Consider the following 24942-nt stretch of genomic DNA (forward strand, 5'->3'; position numbering starts at 1 on the left):
CTTGTCGAATAAACCCTCGTGTGATTACATCAGTGTTGGCTCCTGGGTGGTCTCTCAGACGCGAAAACTCGGGCACAACATTGGCCTTGAGCCTGGCAACTGCCCTGCCCGCCTCGCAGAGGACAGACAGCATGTGGGGAAGCGCTGGGACTGGCACTCTAGGGAGAGGCTGTGGCTTTCCATGGGGCCGGGAGCGCCAGGGCCGTACTGCCTGCGTGTAGCCATCAGCGGACGGACAGGCGCAGGGAGACGGCACTCATCCCAATGACAGGAGCACTTTCCATCTTCACGCTGTTTTCCCAGAGGCCGATCCCAGGTTCCTCCGTCTGCTAAGCCCAGAGCACAAGAAGGCGCTCCGCATGACGGTTCCCCCAGTCCCACCACACCTCAGCTGCTGGGGCATCTCCCACCCGCCCGGGCGTCCAAGTCTCTCCGTCGGGTGGGACTGCGGACAATCAGCTGCAGGCTCCTCCCTTGTCTTTTTACATTTTTGTCCACCTTCTCGCGTTTATCTATCTTCCAAGGAGCGCGGGGTTTTTCTTTTCTCCTCTCCTCACCCTCGACTCTTCTTTCCGAGGAAAGACGAAGAGTCCTGGGGTGTCGGTTCCCGTGATCCCTCCTCACCCCTGGACATCTGCGGGGGCAGGACCTGGCATGGGCGGCCAGAGCGGTGGGGGGGTCACCACGATGTCCCTCGGCCCCTGAGGCCCTAAGCGTTGCTCTGCCTGTCCGAAGGGCTTGGCGTGCGCGGGGTCGCTGACGGCTTGCATGCGGTCTCCGACGCTGAAGAGCTAAAAATGGTGCCGTCCTTGCGGCAGTGGGTCTCGATGGAGGCAAGCACCCCGGGCAGGTGTTTGGGCACACCCCGCTTGCCCCATCTTAGAAGGACTTTGGAGTTTGCATATCACTGGGGAAAAGCATTATTGCTACTGTCAGGTCAGCAACCCCAAGAACGTCTTCCCAGGACCGCACTACATCGCCCACCTTCTTCTCAACACTTAGCTCCGGGGCTCTCTGGAAATCCTCGTGTTTGACACTGGGATTGTGGAAATTAACTTCTGATTTCCTTGACTTTTTTTTTTTTTAAGATTTTATTTATTTATTTGACAGACGGAGATCACAAGTAGGCAGAGAGGCAGGCAGAGAGAGAGAGGAAGGGAAGCAGGCTCCCCGCTGAGCAGAGAGCCCGATGCGGGGCTCGATCCCAGGACCCCGAGATCATGACCCAAGCCGAAGGCAGAGGCTTTAACCCACTGAGCCACCCAGGCGCCCCTCAACTTTTTCTCTGTTCTCCTTTTCTGTGCACCATTATTTTCCTTTGTGAGATTTCCTCAGATTTTTCTTCCAACCTTATCCTATCGGGTTTTTAATCACTCACCTCCTGCTTTCTTCGGTTCTACATGTTCCTTTTGGTGGCATCCACATCCACGCTCCTATTTCCTCTAAAGATGCATAATATACGTATAATATCCTCAGAGATCCTATGTTTGTGGGTATAATGCAAATTTTGAAGTTTTTCTTTTCTTTACAGGCTTCTGTTCCTCCAAGCTGAGTCCTTCTTTCTTCTTGTTTCGGTCTTATTTTCCATCTCCGAGGGTAATCCACGGTTGTCTGCTCGGTTGAAGATAAGCAGTGGAAGGGCTTCCCGAAGTCCTAAGTGGGTGTGGCTTGTTGACCCTGCCGGTCACTGTGGGGCGATCGTGTCCTGCTCCGCGGTCGGGTCAGCCCTCAGCCCAGAGCTTCTCTCCACAGAACAGACAGACATCTGTCCAGCGACTGTGGCCATCACACAGCCCTGTGGGGTGGTGACCGGGGTCTAGGAGCAAGCTGCTTCTTACATTTAGCTTGGTTCATTGAGATGATGCTTGAATTTCCGCGAGTCAACGACCTTCTGTGCTTTAGTTTCCGTCTGAAGTACAAGGACAGTGCTGGGCTGCCGTGGGCCATCCTTCACAAAGCATCGGGAACAGTATCCGCTGCGTGGAAAGCACTCCGTGCTAACTGTCGCAGGACGATCAAAGAATCTGCTGTAGCGACTTTGCCTTCGGCTCCTCCCCAACTCCGGCCGGAGAACAGAGTCTTCCCTTCCTGGTGAGCAGTCGTGCCAGAGGCCGGCTGCTTGGTTGTACTTACCCTTGGGTCTCCCCTAAATAACCAATTTTAGACTTTTGGGGAGCCCCTCCAGGTATATTTTGTTTCCTTTTTAATCCATTTCTGCTATTATTTTTATTAATTTTCTGCTTTCTGCTTTTTGAGCCAATACACTCCTTTGTTGGCTGTTGGAGCGCACGGAGCGCTCCCAGTTCCCAGCGCGGAGCTGTAGTGGACAAGGCGATTCAGCGTCCGACTTTTCCAGTTTCCATTACGATTTCTTCCTTAATCCACCAGTTACGTAGAATCACTGACTGATTAGTTTCTAAGCCTGTAGTCATTGTTTTCGTAATACTATCTCTTTCATTACTGTTTTATGTTTTAATTAAGTTATGGTCAGAAAATGTAGCCTAGGTGGGTACCAGTTCTGTGAAATTCGTTGAAACTAGCTTTACGGTCTAGGGTATGGACAATGTTTGCATGTTTTCCCTTAAACGTTTGCGAAATGATGTGCATTTCCTAACTGAAGGGTGCGGTGTTCTGCCTGCTTCTCCAGAGGGATCAGACCTGCTGATCAGATATTTCCCAGTTGCCGTGACTTAAATGGCAAATCACTGAGAAACATCTTACCACGACTATAGAATTTTTAGTTTCTCCTGGGATTTCTATGAGTTTCTGCTTTATATTTTTTGAGATTTTATGTACTATTGGACACATACCTTCTAAAATTGTTATATTCCCTGGTAGTTGGGACCTTTACCCACTACCAGTATTTTCGGTCTCAGAACCGATGCGTGGCTGACGAGCATGGCGGGGCCGGCTCTGGCCGCTGTGCCTGCCCAGCCTCCACTTTTCCTTCTCTGTGTGCTGCAGCCATTTCTCCAGACAACACACAGCTGCACCGTCTTCAGGCCTCCCGGGGACATTCCAGATCTATTTCTGCTGCTGCATTTCGTGCTTCCTGGTGACTCTGATGTCCCCTCTCCTTCCCTTTTTCTGCCTTCCTTTGTATGGTCCGACTTTTCCTCAACGTTCCGTCTTCCCACCCCATGAGTTTGGAAGTGATACACGCAGGAAGTCCTTACTTTTCACAAACCTTAAAAGCTGATTCGGACGACAGAAGGTTTTCTGCAGGCTCTACTTTGTTCCAGTATGGAAATGATCAGCTCTTCTGCTCTGCTTCTCAGACTCTTCACAGGAAGGGAATGTTCATCTGTTAAAACTTTTGCCTTTAAAGGGACATAAAACCTCCGAAGAAAAAACTGCAGTGTGTTCAAACCCAGGTTGGATACTCAGGGCCCCTGATCTCGGGACCAGGACTAGATTTGGATCCAGGGAGACCTCAAGGCATCCTGAACATGCCTAAACCTAAAACTGAACCCCAATGACGAGGTTTTCTTGGACTAGCTGACCGCCGTCGACACTGGATCCCAAACTTTCTCCTACAGCTCAACCTCTGTTGCTTTACTGAAAATCTTTCCCATCATTTGGAAAGATCAGGATGTGTGCTTTCAACCAGACTCCCAACAACCACAGGGCACTCTCATACTGGGGTATTACTTTCCAATCGGTCGCTTCTGGTGGCTCCCTCCCCCTTTTGTTTATCTTTCGATATTAGTCTGATGTTCCCACTCCGCTTTACCTGTCCACTGGCGTCTTCTGCCCCCGTAGAGATCCAGACGTGTATAATTCTGATCTCAGGCTGATTTCATGGGTGATCAGAGTTCTTTGGTAGGTAATCAGCGCACTTTAGGGGACAGGTTGAAACAGCACCTCCTACTTCTCCACCATCTTGTCCTGGAAAAGATCAGGATAACAGAGCATTTGCAACTTCAAGGAAAAGCCCAATAAGGCCCCTGCCTTTGGACATCTTAACCATCAACTTCCCTTTCTCCTCTTTGTCTGTAAGAGGGAAGGAATGCCCTTGGAGCGCTCACCCCACCGGGGACCATCGTCGCCCTGTAGGGCATTCATTACAGCCAACAACCAGACCCTGACTGTGGCTTGGGTGTCACCCCCCTCGCCTCACAGCCACTCCTGCAGCTGCCCTCTTAGTCAAGGAAGGGTTCCTTCTAACCATCCTCATATTTTGGCCAAAGGAAAATCGTAAACATTTATACAGATGGCTGATACATCTTCTAGTAGCTCATGACTTCGGAATATTATGGAAACAGCAAAATTTATCTCCGGTGAAGATAAAACAAAAACTGGCTCCCATGTTCAAAATTTATTACATGCCACACTTTTGCAGCTGCCCAGGCCATTACCAAGTTTCCTGGCTATTCCAGATGTGTCTCCCTGGAGGCCAAAGGAAACCACCTCACTGACATTTCTGCCCCAAATGCCTCTCTCAAGGAGGCCAATAGCCAGACCTCTGTCAAGTCCAAAGGGAAGTTTTCCCAAATGATAATTTGGAAAAATTGAACAGAGACCTCAAACATTGGCCCCAGAAAAGGAAAAACAGTATTGGGAATCTAATAATTGTTGGTTTGATTAAAAGGGAGAACTCTGGTTTGGGCCACATAACAATCTGTCCACCAGAAGTTCCAAAATTCCCAGTACTTACCACTGTACATGCTTAAACCACTGATCTCCTGACACCGTAACAGCATTCACGAACCAGTACTGGGGAGGGAAGAGCTGACAGGGCCACAGAAAGTGCCTACTTTGCTTGTCCCACCCGTTCCGAGCCCCGTTCGGGGGAAACTGCTCTGCTCCCAGACTCTGGAGCACCGGCTGGGCCACTCCAGTTTGCCAAGGGGATCCCCTGCAGCCTCCCTATGTCAGGGACAGACAGACATTTCCGTTGTGGTCTGTATGTTTGGTCACCGGACCGAAACGTTCCCTTGTAGACAGCCCACTGCTTCTCGTGTGGCTAAAATTCCGTGAGAAAGAGAATCCCTACCTGGGGACCCCTCTCCAATGTCCCCGCATCAGGGAACCCCTTTTATTGGGCAGGAGCTTCGGCAGATCTGCGTTGTCGGCGGGCGCTATGACACTTGCCCTGTGTCCACCATCCTTGGTGCTCGGAGCTCGTCACACTCACTGACCGTGTCACAGAGTCTCCGCTGGGAACATCTGTGAGACCCTCCGCACACCGTGGCCGAAAGCACTGCCGTGGATCCTTCTAAGTCTCAGATCCATGGTCTTGGGAACTCCCGGACTCACCCTCCCAGAGAGTCCCCGGACATCCGGCCCGCATGGCCTCCTCTGACCCACAGCTGATAAAGGGGGATCCACTTCACTGCTCTCAAGGCCTAGCTGCTTGTATTTAAAAAATGACGGTCTGGCAGAGCGACCTTTCCACACTGTACTCCCGGGGGACATGACCTGCGTCACATCTTGCAACCTGGAGATTCCGTCTGTTGGAAAAGATGCTTCCAGAAGGACTCTCTTCAACCTCGCTGGAAAGTGCCGCCAAACTCCAGGGAATAGGCTGTCGGGTTCACGTGAGACCCGCAGGGAAAGCAGCAAACCCCGACTGCCCCGCAGGCCATCTGGTGAGCCTGAAGTGCAGCTTTCCCAGAACTGAAGCAGGCGACACCTGACCACACGGCTTTCCCACGATGTCCCTGCTCTTTGCACTTTTCCCCCCATTAATGTTGGTCTCTCTGTCTTTCATGTTACAGCCTTCTTTCAAATACTTGCCGATCCTCAATCATTCATTCAAGTGCAAGACTGAGGCAGTAAGGGTGACCCGAAGCTTGGGTAGGAGCTGGTGCGTGTGGGCGTCTGCTTCGGATGCAGATGAGTGTGCTCTGCCTCTCCTGCTGGTCACTTTCCTGGAAGGAGCCTTCCATGTGTCTGAGCTTCCAAGCAAGTGTCAGTAGCGATATGGGAGGAGTACGGAGACGTGCAGCCACGTGTGCGGTGGGAGGTCAGCCGCCTGGGGACAGGGAAGGGTCTGTTCTCCGTCGCGGGGTAGAGCTGCAGGGGAGCAAACTGCCACCCTACAATGTGTCTCTCTGGGATGTGGGTGTTCTGGGCTGCTTATTTTTAAGAAACAGAAGCTCAGGAAGAACCTTGGCCTCCCCTCTAAGTGTGTAAAGAACGTAGCTAGAGAACCTGCTCCAGGAGACAGCTGTGGCCATCGGTCAACCCAGCGGAGCAGGAACTTGCTGTGCTGGACAGGGGGGCACCCCGCGAGGTCTGCTTGCTGAAGTTCCTCCGTGTCCCGTGGTGTCTAAGTTGTTTATCAGACATTCACTCCTTTCATCGTCCTGTGAATTGTCTTCCTTCTCCTTGAAAGACCGAACACCAGTTGTTGCTAGACCCCTTTATATGGGAAAAAACACATAAATGGGAAATGGGAAATCACCTAACAGAGAGGCTTTCACTGGAAGATCTAATTTGAATTAATTCACATTCAAAGAGAAAGAAAATTAAGATTCTCTTGCTTTCAGGTGCCTGGTCGGCTCAACGGGTTAAGCCTGTGCCTTTGGCTCAGGTCATGATCTCAGGGTCCTGGGATCGAGCCCCACATAGGGCTCTCTGCTCAGCAGGGAGCCTGCTTCCTCCTCTCTCTCTCTCTGCCTCTCTGCCTACTTGTGATCTCTCTCTCTCTCTTTCTGTCCTATAAATAAATAAATAAATAAATAAATCTTAGGGAAAAAAAGAAAAGATTCTCTTGCTTTCCTACACTCGGTCTGGCACCTGTTAGCTCATGACGGAAACACATACATGTCAGTTGAACAAATTGTGCATCTTTTTCTCCATTTCCCAAGAAGAATGCACATGACCTGTGAGATACTATGAAAACAGAGCTGCAGGGCAGGAGGACACACACTACAGGATCTCTTAACGCGTGGCTACCCCCCAAATCCTGGAGGTAGCCAGCGCCACTGGGCACTTCTCACGCAGCATCCTTCAAGGACAGCCAGTGTTCCCCAACCCGGTGTGCCCCTCTTCATAGCTGGCTGTCTAGACCATGCTCTTCTGGAAAGGGATTCTGAGTGAGATTTGCCTGCAGGTGGTTCTCAGGAAGTTCTCAAAGGAGCCACATGCAGGAGGGAAGCAGGACCGAGTGGAGAAGGCAAGTTACTACAGAGGCTTCATCTGATCCCACAGGGATGTCTGAGGCTGGTGTGGTGCCCCAGAACCACCCCCTTTGCACCCTGCATCGACAGTCGTCAGAGTCAGGCTGCCTCCAGGGAAGGGACAGATGTTGGCGGAGGGCAGTGCCCGCGAGGGCTCTGCTCCGCTCTGAGCCATTAGCAGGCAGTACACCTGGCAGCTGGGGAGAAGCCAGTCCTGGCAGTGGGGGGTGGCGGGAGCTGGCCATGCACCTGATGGGCCGTCCTTCAGAGACCTGCAAACCCCCGACCCCCAGGTGGCTGCTGCTGCTGTGTCCATAGCTCATGGTCACATTTACAATCTCATATCCTTTACCTACCTACTGTGCAATTAAACCTAAATGCCGGGGCTTTCTCCATTGGCTCTTCCACCTGGGGTCATGTGTCAACGTCAGTGGAAGCCTCGCCGCCCCACAAGGACGCGCCACAATCACAGCCCATCTGGAGAGAGTACTGCAAGCTCCTCTGTGCTTGCCACCGGCAGTGGTACCATCGCTCTGTGACCTGAAGAAGGGGTCCTTCTCTCTTGCCCGAGTTCTGACTTGACCTGTGTGCACTCTTGGAACTGAGAGGTCTGAACGGATAGACAGACTTGCAGAGACCACCTGTTTGCCGCCGGCGCCCCCGCCCACGACCGCACACATCAGTGTTTGCACAGATACTGTGGCCTACTGGATGTGAGGGTAGAATAATGAACTCTTATTTAAAGTCGCTATTTCATTTGCTGAGGCTTGTTCACGAGTGTACGTATTGAAAGACCCCCGATCCGCACCCAAGAAGCAGACACCAAGCCTCCACTGGATGCAGGCTGCAAGAGGTTTATCGGTTACACAGGCGCCTGCGGACGCATCAGCCTTTGTGGGCTGAGCGCGCCGGGCTAAGTTGGGGAGCAGATTATATAGGGCAGGGTTGGGGTGGCGGGAAGCAAGCTTACAGAAGCAGATGCATGGTTACAGGGATCTGATTGGTTAACTTAAATCAAGCATTGTCAGGCTCTGTGTTCAAGGCAAGGACATAATGGTTTGTTGTGGCGGGAGGCGGTGGTGGGAAGCGATCCTACAGAAGCAGATATGCATGGTTACAGGAGTCTAATTGATTAATTTAATTCAGGCATGATTGGGCGTTGGGGTCAGGGCGTTCTGGTGGTTCCTTGGGTCAGCACTCTGGAAAGTCCCAGTTACATTTTACTTTTCATTTGTCTTTTCTTTTGACAGACCGGGTGATCACAGACATCCTGCTTGTGCAGGATATATGTTGTCATTCGGCTATGGGAACAATCAAGCCTTCAGCAAGGGGAGAGGGGGTGCTGTGGGGACATCAGGTTACTTAAACAAGCCTTTAGCAAGGGGAGAGGGGGTCTTTCAGTATGAGTCTGCTCGGGCTGCCGTGGCAAAGGACCACGGACATAAGGGACATTTGGAAGCCTGAGATCTGGGTGAGGGCAGGGCTGGTTTGAAACCTCCCTCCTGGGCCTGGGGATGGCTGCCGCCTCCCGGCGTCCCTCTGTGTGTCTGTGTCCTCCTCTCTTCTTAGGAGGACACAGTCGCGCTGGATTAGGGTCCTCTTGCGGCCTCATGTCCGCCCACACCAGTGTGGCACCCACTCCATTTCTCAGCATAGGTCCCGTGCTCCCAAGATCTGCTTTGAGACCTGTGTTCGGGATGTGTTTTTCCCTTAAAAAGACCAGCATGCTTTCCCTTATGGGTAGTTTGGATGTTGTGACTCTATATGCATTCGTTGTGCCTGGAGTCAATTTCTGTCCCATGTTTAGTACATCAAGAGTCGTCAGAATCACCCAGACGCTGCATCAGAACTGATCACTGGCTCCACCCCCGAGTGTCTGACCCCAGGGGTCACGTGGGGCCTGAGGTTTTGTGTTTCTGACAAGTCTCCCAACTCCCCCCACCCCCGGCGGGGAGGGGGGTACTCACTCACCCATTCCAGACATGGCCCACCAGGTGGCGCAGCGGGAGTGCCCCGGGACAAGGGCCCTGCTGGTCGGGGACGGGGTTGGGGGTGGGGGTGGGCCCTGCTGGTCGGGGACGGGGTTGGGGGGTGGTGAGGCACCTGGGCACTAGGGACCCTCCCTACAGCCTGTGGATCTCCTCACCCCTTGGGAGGATTTCTGCCCTAACTGCTGTGACCCAGCTTTAGCTGTGGCATTTCAGATCTCAAAAGTAGTAAAATTCTAAATGACACAGACGGGTAATGAATAAAACAGGAAGGAACCGTAAGTCTTTTTCAGTACAGGACTTTTTCACACCCGTGCAATCAGCAGATGCAAAATAGAGCTGAGAAGAACAAAGGGTCTTCCTTCGGCTTTGACTTGTTTGTTCTTACATTTTGTTTGTCGGAGTCAATAGGATCCATTTACTTGTGAAATTAATTTCCTAACCATCTGCTGCCCTCGAACCTAACTCCTGCCGCAGTGTTAACTCTTCCTGTTTAAACTGTGCCTGTCACGGACGGCGAGATAATCGTAAGGGTTTATAGGACTCAGATGTTAACCAGAGGAAGGGGTTATTAGTACGGGAGGCGAAGGGAAGCTAATTAAACATGCAACTAATTATGTGTAGGTTAGAAGTCATGTCATGAATTGTCATTTCGAGTGGTGCGGGTCAGGGTGACGATTGGGAGCACAGGTCATGAATAAATAAATGTTTTTGTAGAAAAAATAATCTCACTTTATTAACAGATGTGTTTCTCAGCGTAGTAAATAAGATGTTGAAGTGTAGGGGGATTACAAGACCTAAGTGCTCAGAAAGTTTGAGCTTAAGCTGGTTGTGTGCAAACCCTGTGGCTTTGTGTCCAAGCATCTGAAATGTTCATGGCAAGCTATATAATTACACTGTGAATCGGGTCTATGATTCCTAGTGTTTTCCGAGGGATGTGAGAAGGCAATTATCAAGAATGCACCTTTGTGGAGGGAAAAAACCCAAACTGTATTAGAGGAATGTCAAGTTATTTTAGCACAAGCAGATTTCTGAACACTTGATTAACAGAGGGTATCTGCCAGAAATCTTTTCTCTTTTTCTATATGTTTCCTTAAACTTTAGATTAGCAAAGAATATTGCCTTTTATCAAGGCAAAGATTTGTATGTGGTGATGGGGAAGAAAAATAGTAAGGAAGCAGGTCATCTTTACAGATGATCCTCGGCACATTTAGAGCCTGAAGCAGCAGCAGGAGGTGAATTAATCTGCCTGCTAAGTGCCCCAGGGCCTGGGCCTCAGCTCTGAAGTGTGCTGTTCTGTAGGCTCTGTTTGGGGAGCACAGAGGGGTTGAGGGCTAAGACGGTAAAATCTGCTGGGAGGGGCATGTGAGATCCTTAATCACAGGTTAATTCAAAGTGAATTTTAAATGGAATCCTACATTTTAATCATCACATCTGGGGTGTATGGGCTGCCCATACTTCTGGTAAAGGATCACCCGGGGCCCCTGCGGTGCATCAGTCAGCTTAGGTGGTCACAGCAAACACAACAGCTGGAAGTCTGAGATCAGCGTGTCAGCCCAGTTGGGTCTTTCTGAGGCCTCTATTCTGGCGGGTAGACACTGTCTTCCCCTGTGTCCTCCCGCGGTCGCCCCTCTGGGAGTGTCTGTGTCCTCTTTTTTGTTTATAAGGACGTGAGTTCCATTGGGTGAGGGGACACCCTAATGAGCTCATTTCACTTTCAGACGCAAAGTCCTCGGTCCATATACAGCTCCATTCTGAGGCCCCAGGTGTTAGAAGGTGACCACACGAACTTGGGAGGGCAGAGTGTGACGGCAGCCACAGCGGCTGTACACACGCGGCTTCCGGACCCGAGGAACCTGCGGAAGCCTTTTGTCAGGAATGAGTCTGTGGCTCGGCAACTGCACCAGCAGCGTCTGGCAACCGAGGGGGACAGAGTCCACCCGTGACAAAGTACGCGTGGGGGTGCCTTGGCTAACGAGGGTAATGGGAGTGCGGTGGTAGGCGTTCTACTTCCAGTGAGCAAGATGTTGCTAAAGTTAACACGCTTAGCAAGAACTGAGTTCCGTGTTGACAGGGCACTAATGCTTCTCGTTGAAAAGCAGATTGTGCTTCCCGAGCATGGGAGCCGCTGGCTGGTAGGCAGCGGACCCTGCCGGGCAGCGGGAGAATGCTCTCGCACGCGGCACACGCAGAACCGTGTCTAAGTGGCTACAACTCCATCAAGTCCCCTACCTGCCTCGTGCTTCCCAACTGAGCCTTTTAGACAGAGCGGGTGTGGACCGGCCTGGGCCCACGTGAGAAAATGAGCCTCGATCCTCAGCTCACGGGAGCACATGGCGCTTCCGCTGGACCACAGAGGGCTGCACGCGCCCCGGAGAGGCAGGAGACGAGGTAGCAGAGGGTGCACAGCTGACGTCCCCAGAGCATCCCTCCCGTGACCAGACCGCCGGAGATGCAGAACCGTCCTCACCCCGGGAAGGCTTGGGGGACAGCGATTCTCAAAGTGCAGCCTGGGCAGGCAGCATCAGCTTCACCAGGGAATGGGCTGGAAATGCAGGTTCTTGGGCCCTGCCCAGATCTAGCCAACCCAGGAACCAGCGTTTGAACAGGCTCGCTGGGTAAGGTTGCCACATAGAGTAGATACAATACAGGACACACCATTTAATTTGAATTGTAGAGAAACAGTGAATCATATTTTAGTATAAGCATGCTCCAGTTTTTTGCATGAGACATACTAGAATAGGATTCACTATTCGTCTGAAACTCACACCTGACTGGTGTTCTGCCTTTTCCCTGGCAGCTCTCACTCCGCACGATTCTGGCACAGGTCAAAGTCTGGGAGCCACTGGTAGAGATCTGTCTAGGTCAGAATCCCTGTTCTGGCTCTTTCCGTGATGAACCCCAACCTTTTTTCATTAGATTCCCTTCACTTTTATCTCTCTCTGCTCCTCTTATAACCAGTGACTCTGTTCTGCACACTTGCTTTTATGCATCTGGGTGCTAGCGTACCCGAGCCAGGCAGACACCCAGAATGTGGCCGGATTTTGTGTCTGTCACAAGGCATTTGAAATGTAGATACGACTGGGAAGAAGGGCGGTGCTCCGAGCAGCAGTGCCAAGAGGGACTGCGGTCAGCTCCTCCTCATCTCTGCCCTTGTGCTCCCTGACACTGCGTCAAAATTTGGTCTGACGGGGTGCCTGGGTGGCTCAGTGGGTTAAGCCTCTGCCTTCGGCTCGGGTCGAGCCGACAGGGTCGAGCCCCGCGTCGGGCTCTCTGCTCAGCAGGGAGCCTGCTTCCTCCTCTCTCTCTGCCTGCCTCTCTGCCTGCTTGTGATCTCTGTCAAATAAATAAATCTTTAAAAAAAAAAAAACACAACTGTTCTGACATTTGCATTTTTCTCCGAAAGCATCACCGTTTTCTCCCCCTGGGCCCGCTCCAGAGCAGCCTTCCTCAGGCCCCCAGGTTCTCCAAAGAGAGCGGGAATGTTGGGCACATAACCCTCTCCCAGATCGTCGTGTCAAAATGAAATAACACACGTATTGACTATGGGAACGGCTACAAGCATTATACACTCACCATCTCTACGTCGATGCGACATTCATCATTACGGAGGGACAAAGCCCTTGGATGAGCCGACACCCAGGGCTGCACTGGTCCGTCCTGGCCTCCATGTGGGCGTGGGGCCAGAAGGTCCGGGAACGGGGCCACCATGTGTATTTGTGGAGTTCTGAAAGGCAGAGACATCCCAGTTACTGGCCGCGAAAGCTTGTTTCCAGGATGGGTAGTGGCTCGGACGATGCCATCTGTCTCCCCGGGTCCCCGTCCCTGCTCGTTTCTCGTCTGTCTTCTCCCTCTTTTTTCTTTTTCATCAGTGGCTCCTTACTTCTGTCAGGGATTATTTTAAAATGCCCCGATGAAAGCTGCATGGGCTGCTATGTATTTGTTTATGGCTTGTGGCTCACTGGAAAGGAGCCAGATCGTGCACACTCTGACCAGCACTCAGCCCCCCAAGTTCATCAGTGCATTCGTAGGACCCTCAAATCCTCGTCCTCCTGTGCATCAGGTTCATGCCTCCACATGTACACACCAAATAGGTCACATTAAACGCAAAGAAAACAGAACGCCGTTCTTAAAAATTGTTGGGGAACGAGCTCTAGCTTTGATTTTGGGATTTGGAATCTGAGCTGTTTAGAGCTACTGATGGTTGAAAGGCCAATCCTTTCCTATGAAGGGCACAGCAGGTGCTGTACCCTATTGTTCATGATGCACAGTAACTACCAACCAGGACTGCTTGAATTAGTGACCCAGGGTGTGTGTCAGCTGAGAGCCTACGATGGTCGTATAATATTTGGCAAATGTGTTAGAGAAACGGAGGTAAATGGCTCTGCTCTTGCTGGCGGCACATCCGAACACAGACAGAAAATTGTGGCACCTGGTGATGATGGAAGTTAACACTGGGTTTTCTTTTCCTTGAGCAGAATCTGGCCAAGGATTCAGTACAAGAAAACGGAGTTTTATGCTTACGAAAAAGGCATATTGCAGTCAAGATACAGATTGTTCACGTTTTTTTTATCAGGCTTGAACTGGGACAGTGACGTGTGGTCTGGACAGTTCAGGCTGGGGCTGCGTGTGTGGCCTTAACAGTAATGCGGTTTGGGGCTGGGGGGCTCAGACGGTGAAGCGTCAGCCTTCGGCTCAGGTCATGGTCCCAGGGCTCAGGGATCGAGCCCCGTGTCAGGCTGCTTGCTCAGCAGACACCCCGCTTCTCCCTCTGCCCCCCACACTTGCTCTCCCTCTCCCTCTCTCTCTCTCTTAAATAAATAAACAAAATATTCAAACAAAACAAAACAGCGACTGGAATTGTATTCGTGAAAGACCATTCCAGGAGCGGCTGGGGTTTCAGCCCTGGTGCCAAACAGGGAGACGCCGCCCTCATGACATGGGCACTCCGTGCTCGCTCCGGGACGAGACATCGCTCGGGTTTATGAAGACCGCTTCTGACAAGGCCAGCACGACCGCCATGTGCTGATTTCTGCCCTGGGATTCAGCACTTAGACAAACACGCGGACAGCCCCGATGTGGCTCCAGATGCGGGGCAGGGGGCCGGCCCGAGCAAGGCCCAAGTGCAGGTGCTGCCGGAGGCGGGAGAGCAGCCAGCGAGTAAAGGTGACAAACAGGACAGAAAGCAGGGAAGGCCTTGATAGGGCTTGATACCAGGGAGTGACTCCACTGGTTTGCGAGGGTTTTGGGTCATAATTATTAAAGACCGATCAGAGGAGCTTCGGTGACTCATGAGATAGCCCCTAATCCCAGCTACCATGATCCCCTGCTCAAGTTCCCCAAAAGAGAAATGTGGGAATTAACTTCCAAATATTATGCTCTAAAATCATATGATGCCACCGTGGATGTGGTTAAAAGGCACAGCGCCCCCATCATCCACCATCAGTTTGGCAGCTGCTCTGTGCCTGCACTGGGGGCTGAGCTGTGCACGCCCCCGACCCCAGGACCCCTCCTCACAGACCCCTCCCTGCTCCTACCCAGAGCTCAGGCCTCGAGCCAGTCCAGGGTTCGTGTATGCCGAGACCCAGGCAGCAGAACTGCCCAAGAAGGACACCGGTGAAGTCCTCTGTGCGGGCTGCTGTCTTCAGATGACGTGACAATGGAAAGCCGTATTGGGCTTCTCCAGAGGAAAGAACCAACACTGTGTGTGCGTGTCTGGACACAAAACGAGAGAGGGAGGAAAGCAGGGAGAGCCTGGGCGGGAGAGATTTATTCGAGGAAGTGGCTCACGCGACTGGGGAGGCTGGTCTAAAATCTGCAGGGTGGGCCGGGGGCTGGAGACCCCGGGAAGACTTCGTGCTGCCGTCCTGAGTCCGAAGGCTGTCTGGAGGCGGATCTCCCTCTCCCTCGGGGGAACTGTAGTCTGAAGACCTAAACGGACTGACATTACGGGGGTCATCCACTTGAACGTCTGCTAATTTGAACGTTAATCTCATTTACCGAATACCTTCGCAGAAATCCCCGGAATGATGCCCGACCAAATATGGTGGCCTGCGGCCCCGTGTCCGCGGCAGCGCCCTGGGAGCGGGCCTGGGAGGGGAGGAGGCCCGCGCAGGGCTGTGCGGCCCGCAGCACTGGAGGAGAGGGGCACGGGGGAAGCCAGGAACACCGGGCAGGCAGGCAGGCGCCCGCAGCACGAGGCCGGCAGCGCGAGGTCGTTCTGACCACAGGTGGGAAGCTGCTGAAGGAAGAGCGGGAGGTGCGGAGGGCCGGGGCCACCCCGTAGGGCTTCCAGGTTCACGCCGTGTGCACCTTGCTGAACAGAGACGGCCCGGAGCCAGCCTCCTGGGAGGCAGAGTGCTGCCAGACGCCTAGGAGCTTCCTTACCCTTTCACCCCCAAAGGATGTGTTAGCCATGGCCGGTTCCCTAACCAGCACTTCTGGACATGGTCGTGTTACACGAACAGCCCTGTTTTCTTCCATCCTAGGTGGCACTGCATCGCCTCATTCTGCGTCACAACGTGGAGACCCCGACAAAGGCAAGTTTCCGGCCAGAACACAACGGGCGCCCGCTTCTAGCGTCCTGGAGGTCGGCCCCTCCTTCACATGATGACTGCCGCAAACCTTTCCGGGAACTTCGACGGTGTTTTCTTCGCACCCAGCCTGTAAGTGGTCACCACTCGGCGCTTGCGAGACGGCTGACGTCTGGCTACCACAAAAGGCACACAGCTTAGCAAAGGAGCCCAAAGCCAAAGGTTTACGGGGAGTCCCCTCAAGGATTCTAAAGTGGTCCTTTCAGGGTCCTTGAGAGAGAAGCCTCCGGAAGCGGGGCGAGCGTGAGCGCCGGGCGCGCCGGCGAGTGCACACGTGCAGTCTCTCGGGCTTCTCTCACCGGGAAGCCGGGGGCTCTAAGAGGCTATTTGTAGCTCCTTTGACAAAACCATCTCGAGGCGGCTCGATTAGAAGAAGCACTTGAGAGGAACAAAGCACGCGGTTCAGCGGGGGGATGAGGGCGGCCGCGGGCTCTCCCGCAGGCTCCCAGAGCTTCCCTGAGGGGCAGGGGCCTCTCCCTGGGGGGTTGCCAAGGGGCCGAGGCCACTTGCTGGGGACCGAGAGGACCAGACACTGGCAAGACCGGCCTCTTCTCTGCTACCAGAGAGGCCCACCCAACGGCCTGACAGGCTGCTCCGAAACAGCAAAAACAAGAGGGCACCAACCTGTCGAGTGCCCGCAGTTCTGGGGGCGTTCCGTGCCCCTCCCCGACGCCTCCTCGCTGTGGCTGGAGCCCCAGGCCAGGCCTTCCCTTGTCTTCTGAATCCTGATGACGGGGAGAGGATGAGGCCTCACATGTCCAGCTCAGGCCCCATCACACCCGTGCCTTCTCCGGGTTCCATGAAAGGCTCAGGGCTGTGCTCAGGGCTGTGCTCAAAATTCAGGAGAGGTTTGGGGTTTCCCCCTCTACAAGCAGGCATTTGCTAGCAGAAGCCAGCTGTGTAAACGGGAAGTTGGGGTACATGTTAGACTTTTCCTGTTTTAGGACATAGGAAGAAAGATAACCGAGCAGGAAAAGTCGGAGAAGTGGGCCCACATCCTGTGCGTGAGGTCATCTCACCCTCGACCTGATGGAAACAAACACGTGCATCTCCTTAGAAACTTACTTTGTATAGAAATTTGATTTTGGGGAGCAACTGAGTCCAGGTGCCTCAGGACGTAGCTGCACCTGTTTCTGGGTCTGAGGACAGATATGGGGGGACGCGGAAGCCAGGACCCAGGGCCCTGATGCACGGGGCTGCCGAGCATGTCGCTGCACACCCACTGTGTGGGGGGGGCTGTGCTACCCGCCTTCTCAATCTGGGTCTGAGTGTGTGCGGCCTGGCGAGGAGCAGACACAGCCCAGAGCAGCCCGTGTGAGCACAGGCGTGGGCACTGCCGGAGCCAAAACAAGGGGACGAGGGGACACAGGAAGGAATGACTCTGCAGACCTACTGCAGTGGGGAAGAGAGGCCAAAACCCAATCTGGACTCCGCTCCTCTGAGACAAAGGATGGGGTTCTTCAAGTGCTGGTTCATGGCGGCCCAAGACTGCCTGTGCTCGAGCTAACTTTGCCCAAAGGAAAAGCGGACTTCTCTTGGCGACGGCCAGGAGCTGTCCAGCATGGAAGCTGAGCGCCCACCCTCACAGACTGGGAAATGACATGCTACCTTCCACGGCACTTCATTCAGAGAGTTGGCTCCCAGGTCCACAAGAAGAACATTCCTGGGGTGCCTGGGTGGCTCAGTGGTTAAGCCGCTGCCTTCAGCTCAGGTCATGATCTCAGGGTCCTGGGATCGAGTCCCGCATCGGGCTCTCTGCTCAGTGGGGAGCCTGCTTCCTCCTCTCTCTGTCTGCCTCTCTGCCTACTTGTGATCTCTCTCTGTCAAATAAATAAACAAAATCTTAAAAAAAAAAAAAAAGAAGAAGAACATTCCTGTGATGTGACACTGACAAGAGGTTTTAAAAAAGATTTATATATGTCTCACAGGGGCAGAGAAAGAATTTACAATGATCAGTTATCTAGAGAAAATGCTAGTGTTAGTCTGGGTTGTCCAGAGAAACAGAACCAGGAGAATTTATTTACAGAAAGAGATTTATTGGGGCGCCTGGGTGGCTCAGTGGGTTAAGCCTCTGCCTTTGGCTCAGGTCATGGTCTCAGGGTCCTGGGATCGAGCCCTGCATTGGGCTCTCTGCTCAGCAAGGAGCCTGCTTCCCCCTCTCTCTCTGTCTGCCTCTCTGCCTACTTGTGATCTCTCTCTGTCAAATAAATAAATAAAATCTTTAAAAAACAAAAAAAAACAAAAATAGATTTATTAGAGGAGCTGACTCACCCAGTTACAGAAGCTGAGCGGTACCAAGATTGCACTCGGCAAGCTGGAGGCCAGGACAGCCCCAGTAAAGGCGGGGGCCCTGGATCTTGCTGCTCTCTGCCTGCACCTGCCTCAACCTCCCTGCGGGGCCTCTTGAGGCAGTACCTCCTCCACGTTCTGTGAGTAATAAACTTCTCTATTTCAGCTTCCCAGTGGTCTGTTGTGGAACCACTCACTGTCCAGCACCCAGGGCTGCAGGTGCAGGTTAATTGAGCATGACCTCTGTCCTGGGCATGGATGCATCGTCTTCCCTATGTCCTCACGTGGTCCTCCCTCTATGCATACCCATGTTCTGATCTCCTCTGCTCATAGGGACACCCGTTGTACTGGATTAGGGCCCAGCCTGAGACTTCATTTTAACTCAGCCACCTCTGTAAAGACTCCATCTCCAAGCATGGTCACATGCTGAGGTCCTAGAATCGAGGCTTCGACATAAGGACTTTGAGGGGCAAAACTCAACCCATTGTTCCCAGTCCTCGAGGGCATCAGGAACGCGATGTGTTGGGGCTTCACATCACCTCATGTGGTTCTCATGGTCAGACAATGTAGGGGGTATTCATATCTTAAAGGAACTTATAAGAAATGGGCAGAAGATGTGGAGAGACACTTTTCCAAAGAACACACCTAGATGGCCAACAGACACATGAAAAGGTGCTCAACATCACTCATCCTCAGGGAGATACAAATCAAAATCACCATGAGATACCACCTCAGATGATCAGAATGGCAAGCTGGTGCAGCCACTCTGGAAAACAGTACGGAGTTTCCTCAAAAAGTTAAAAATAGAGCTGCTCTGTGATCCAGCCACTGTGCTACTGGGTGTTTATCCAAAGGATACAAACATAGTGATTCAGAGGGGGCATGTGCACCCCAGTGTTTATAGCAGCGATGTCCAATAGCCAATTATGGAAAGAGCCCAGATGTCCATCGAAAGATGAATGGATAAAGAAGATGTGTTACACCGTGCACGGACACAAACACTGGACTATTATGCAGCCATCAAAAAGAATTAAATCTTTTTGCAACAACATGGTTGGAACTGGAGGATGTTACGCTAAGTGAAATGAGTCAGTCAGAGAAAGACAATCATCACATGGTCTCACTCAGATGTGGAATTTAGGAAACAAAACAGATGAACATAGGGGAAGAGGGAAAAATAAAGTAAGATTAAAAAAAGAGAAAAAAGCAAACCATAAGAGACTCTTAACAACAGAGAAGAAACTGAGAGTTGGTGAGCTACCAGTTCTCTTTAGAAAAATGTCTCTTTTGGGGCGCCTGGGTGGCTCAGTGGGTTAAAGCATCTGCCTTCGGCTCAGGTCATGGTCCCAGGGGCCTGGGATCGAGCTCCGTATCCCGCTCTCTGCTCAGCAGGGAGCCTGCTTCCCCCTCCCACTCTGCCTGTCTCTCTACCTAATTGTGATCTCTATCAAATAAATAAATACAATCTTTAAAAAAAAAAAAAAAGAAAGAAAGAAAAATGTCTCTTTCTACTTTGGGCAGCCAGTTGTTTCCTGAGATTTGCAAAATAGAATCCTGACTTCTGCTTCCTGTGGCCACAACAACACATGTTTTTCTGTCTTCAGAGTGATATTTGGAAATGAATTTCTCTTATGAAGGAAGTTTATTTGACATAGAGAAACTCCTGAAATTGACTATTCCATTTCCTTCTATTAAGAAATTCCAGAAAATTAAATTTGACGATTTTATTTAAAAATTGCATACATATTATAATCCCAAGTTTGTAATTTTTTTTCCTATTCTTCTGTCTACAATTAGGCATGCATTGAAAGTTATTCTCTGGGTGCTGCCTTGTGTTGCTTTGAGCTGACTGGAGTCAGGATTGTATGTACATTCATGGTTTTTTTTTTTCTGTATCACTTTTTTAAAAAATAAGAATTATTTATTGTATGAAAATAATGTTTTAAAAAGCATATTCTCAAAAAAAATGTGACAATGTGGAAGAAAGTAGATTACAAAGCTGCATATCATGACATTGTGCTATTGTCCCTAGTGATTTTTGAGAATTGAGATTATAGGTGATTTTTTCATAGCTTTTTTTTGATACGCTAAGTATTTAAAATGAATGTGGATTACTCCTCTGTATCAGGGTTCTCTAGAGAAACAGAGTTGACAGGACATACAGAGATTTATTATAAGGAGTTGACTCACGTGACTGGAGTCCGGGAAGTCCCTGACCTGCTGTGGGCATGCTGGAGACCTGGGAGCTGGTGGCATGGATTCTGTCTGCGTCGGCTCCTGAGGCAGCAGAAGGCCGTGCCCCAGCTCAGCGACAGTCAGGCAGAGGGATGTCTCCCTTCTTGGCTTTGTGCTCTACTCAGGCACAAACGGATGAAGCCGTCTCCCTTACTCAGTCTGCTGGTTTAAATGTTTATCTCGTGCAGAAAACACCCAGAATCATAGTTAACCAAGTATCCAGACACACTAGTGGAGATGACACATAAACTTAACCATCACACGCCTTACAATGAAAATAAATGATCAAGGCCACTGAGGGAAGAAACAAAGTGTGATCTTTCAAAAGGAGCAGCCGGGAAAATCCAGGGGCTGCTTATCGGCACAGTTCTACACGGGGAGCAAGCCTGTGGAACCCCAGCGTGAGAAGCTGATGTTGGGACCTTCTCCAGGGCATTGGTAAACACTCTGGATGACCTCACTCCTTCGTGCTGCACGGAGGGTATCTGGTATGAGGGGTGAGAACTTTGGGCCTAGGAGCTGCTGCTTCCATTACCATAGCTCTGCTGGGGGAGGGTCCTGTGAACCTGGCACTGTGCCATAGCTCGTTCTTCCTCCTCACCCCTGCAAGGAGGGGTGTTATTCCTCTTTACAGACAGGGAAGGTGAAGGGCAGAGAGGCCATGTAACCCATCCAACACCATGAGCAGGCAAAGGAGAGGAGAGGTTTGAACCCAAGAGGAAAATATGGATGGACTCTGGGGTAGCTGAGTGCTTGCTTCTGGGTCTGGAGCTCCATTCCTCTGTTTCTCTTAGATTCTGGGCAAGAGGCAGCAGATTTTTTTTTTTAATTGGTCATATTTATTGCCCCTCCACACACACATACAACACAATGCATTTATATATACTCAAATGCACTTGAAATATTAGTTCCCAGCTAATTAACATAAAGTTGATTTAAAAAGACCCAGAAAGGGGCGTCTGGGTGGCTCAGTGGGTTGAGGCCTCTGCCTTCGGCTCAGGTCATGGTCCCAGGGTCCTGGAATCGAGCCCATGTCGGGCTCTCTGCTCAGCAGGGAGCCTGCTTCCTCCTCTCTCTCTGCCTGCCTCTCTGCCTGCTTGTGATCCCTCTCTGTCAAATAAATAAATAAAATCTTTAAAAAAAAAAAAAAAAGGCCCCAAAATTTGAGTTTAAGGTGTGACCAAGGGAGGAATGAATTACACTACCTGGGGCCACTGTGCTACAGAAGGACTGTCTCTGCTCCAGAAGAGATCTCCAGGGCATCTGTTCTTCCAGAGAGCTGAATCTTTGGCACGATTCACATTTTTGCACATTTCCTAGAAACAAACCATCTATGAGATTTTGTAACACCACCGCTTTCTTTCCTACAGGAGCCCTTGGAGCTTCCCCATACGTAGAATGAAATTAAAACAATCTATCCTATCTCACCAGATGTTCTACCATCCTGTCTGGTCTCAGTAACATTTCGAGGACAACAGACATTCAGGCTGAGTGGGATGCATTTTAAACAGTGCGGCAACATGGGTTCTCGTTCGCCATGAGACTAGATATTTGTTAGTCAGACGGAAGGTTTTCAGATTTCTAGACAAATGGAAAATTTGATATTTTTTTCTTGAGCACATCCTCACTCCTGGCCTCCTTCTTACTGCTGGCACACTGAGAAGGCTGTAAGCGATTCTGTATGTGTGGCTGGCCGTACGCCCCTGGGGCTTTCGTGGCCCTCCTCTGGTAACTCACTTCCTGGAAAGAGCCCTCTGTCTTCCTGCTAGAAAAACTTGCTTGTGACAACTTGTTTATGACAGTTTCAAATTTTGGTGCTGAGAATGAACGCTTTGAGATTCAAGTGTTTTTTCTTCTAAACAGTTACCTCGGCTGGGACTTCAAAGCCCATCTTGAAACTACAGGCTAAGACACAGAGTCGCTTCTCTGTAGGCCGGACCCCGTTCCCCCGGGACAGGAAGCGAGGACGGAACAATGCAAACAAATACAGACCGGCCAGTGTCACACGGGACGGTCACTTCGGCCGAGAGCAATGATACACTGATAAGACTTTGGGCAATTTCAGTGACATTCTCGTCTTAATTTCAGAAATATCCAAGGTAATAGAAACAAGACGATTCAGTGCACCAAAGGAAGGCCCTTTGGGTGATCATCAAAGCAGCTATGGATATTGCATTTTACTGGATATACTTAGACATGACTTGATTAGTGACCATTTTTAAAGTCACATTTAAAAGTCTTAAATGTAATTTTTTAAAGATTTTTTTAAGATTTAAGATTTTACGGTTTTTAAGATTTTATTCATTTGTCAGAGAGTGAGAGCGAGTGCACGCACAAAGGGGGAGCGCCAGGCAGAGGGAGAAGCAGACTCCCACTGAGCAAGGGGCCTGACATGGGACTTGATTCCAGGACCCTGGGATCATGACCTACGGCAGACACTTAACCAACTGATCCACCAGATGCACCTTTAAATGGAATTTGATCAAGACCTTTAGCAGCAGATTCAACAAAATAAAAGTCATAGAAATTTAGAAAGATACTTGAAATACAATAGCGTAATATAATCTGGATCCACTAGTTTGCTAAATGTAAACCATTCCATATAATAAAATCTTAAATATTTCTTTTAAAAATGAAAGAGGGCACCTGGGGGCGCCTGGGTGGCTCAGTGGGTTAAAGCCTCTGCCTTCAGCTCGGGTCATGATCCCAGGGTCCTGGGATCAAGCCTCACATCGGGCTCTCTGCTCTGCAGGGAGCCTGCTTCCTGCTCTCTCTCTCTCTGCCTGACTCTCTGCCTACTTGTGATCTCTGTCAAATAAATAAAAATCTTAAAAAAAAAAAAAAAAAAGAAAGAAAGAAAGAAAGAAAGAGGGCCCCTGGGGGCACCTGGGTGGCTCAGTGGGTTAAGCCTCTGCCTTCAGCTCAGGTCATGATCTCAGGGTCCTGGGATCGAGTCCCACATCGGGCTCTTTGCTCAGCAGGGAGCCTGCTTCCTCCTCTCTCTCTGCCGGCCTCTCTGCCTACTTGTGATCTCTCTCTCTGTGTCAAATAAATAAATTCTTTAAAAATAAAAAGGAAAGAAAGAATGTTTCATGTCACTGTTCACTATAAATATATGAGGGGATTCTTTGGAATTTTTCATTGAGGTTAGTTTCCCTTTTGATGTTACGAATCTCTTAAAACATCAAACACACACATGGACACACGTGGGCAGTAAGAACATGATACATCATTTTCAACATCTTTTCTGCCACAAAAATACCAACCATGACTTAATCTAGGCATGTGTGGCAAATTTCCTAAAGGCAGGAATTTAACCATTACTGTTTGAGTTTCCACGTTAGTTATTTCCAAAACTCCAAATTATAAATAAGTAATATACTTAATGAGTTTTTCCATCTTTAAACCTTAATTTGTTTTGTGATGATTTTCCACTAGGAAAAATGAAGGTTTGGCTGAGTTGTATTCTCTCTTTCCCCTAGATTGCTGTGGATACATTATTGTAGCCAGCTCTCCTGTGGGTTCACGATGTAGCTTTAAATGGTATGCTTGAATGTGAATTTCTTGCTGAGTTGCTTTAGATGGGAGTAACTGTTGCCACAGGTGCGTTTCCAAACCCTGCCCCTCCTTCTATCTTTCCCCCCACTTTATGCACCCACATTCTTCCAGCTAGATACGCATTTATTTTTTCAGTGATTTTTTTTTTTCATTTTTAACAGTTGGTATGGTTTACATAACTGTAACACTCCCCCGCTGTCAGACCACAACTCATTGATGTTTATAAGTCTAGTGCTGGGTGAGCTCCCCCAGCTCAGTTTCAGGACATTCCCAACACCCAGCGAGCTCTTACTCTATATCGTCAAAGTTAATGTCATTGAGTCTGGTTCCCCGGCCATATATGAATTTTCTGGTTTCATCTGAAGTCGGGTCGATACACGGCACATAGACATGATTATGACAGCGTGGGAATAGGCCCAGTGGAGACTCAGGACTATTCACGTAATTCACTCAACAATAAATCATTACTGAGTCTCCCTGTGCCAGGTGCTGTTTTAAACACCAGCAATGAGATGGTGAGTAGAGTGCACCTGGAGCCTTTCTTCATGGAGCAGGAACTCTGGTGAAGCTACTGACATCATAACGTACTGACCCAAATACATGCATATCCATTAGCTTCTGCCAGCGGATGGTGGCTTCAAACCACAACCACCTGATCATTGTACATCTGGTTACTGAGTCATCTGGGCTGGCCGTCCAGTTGGGGCCAGCTTGGTTGGTCCCTATATCTATGGTCAGTTAGAGGGTAGTGTGGAAGTCAGCTGATGCAGATGGCCTCATGTCACACAGGGTCCCCTCCACTCTATTCTGTTGGTCAAAGAGTCAGAAGCCTGCCCAGATAGAAAGTGGGGTACATAGACCATACCACTGAATGGGAGGGCCCGCATGTACGAAGCCTACCTGGCCTGAAGCAGACATGCTGGGAGGAAGCCCAAGCCTCACAGAAAGCCATGTATAGGAGCTCAGGCCTGGATGAGCTTCGCTGGATGAGTGAGGAAAGAAGCCCCTGGTCGTCTTTTGGTCCTCTTAGCTGGGGTTCCGGACTCTGTGGAGCAGATAAGCCATGCTCTTGGGGCTCTGTCTAAATTCCTGACTGCAGAATCCAAAGGGCATAATAAAGTCGATGTTGTTTTATAATACTAATTTTTGCAG

The 24942-nt window shown here is 50.5% G+C and overlaps 1 long non-coding RNA gene across 3 annotated transcripts in view; it reads right to left on the minus strand.

Annotated features, from left to right (window-relative positions):
- Positions 1-21317: 21317 nt before the first annotated feature.
- LOC132024893 (uncharacterized) overlaps positions 21318-24942 on the minus strand; it is an 88048-nt gene continuing 84423 nt past the window's right edge. For all 3 annotated transcript variants that reach the window (XR_009406350.1, XR_009406351.1, XR_009406348.1), the window contains 2 exons: positions 21438-21548; positions 21318-21342 (listed from right to left, as the gene is read on the minus strand). This is a non-coding gene — a long non-coding RNA (uncharacterized LOC132024893). The remainder of the gene's footprint in view (positions 21343-21437; positions 21549-24942) is intronic.

Source organism: Mustela nigripes, chromosome 9 (assembly GCF_022355385.1).
Source record: "Mustela nigripes isolate SB6536 chromosome 9, MUSNIG.SB6536, whole genome shotgun sequence".
Lineage (NCBI taxonomy): Eukaryota > Metazoa > Chordata > Mammalia > Carnivora > Mustelidae > Mustela > Mustela nigripes.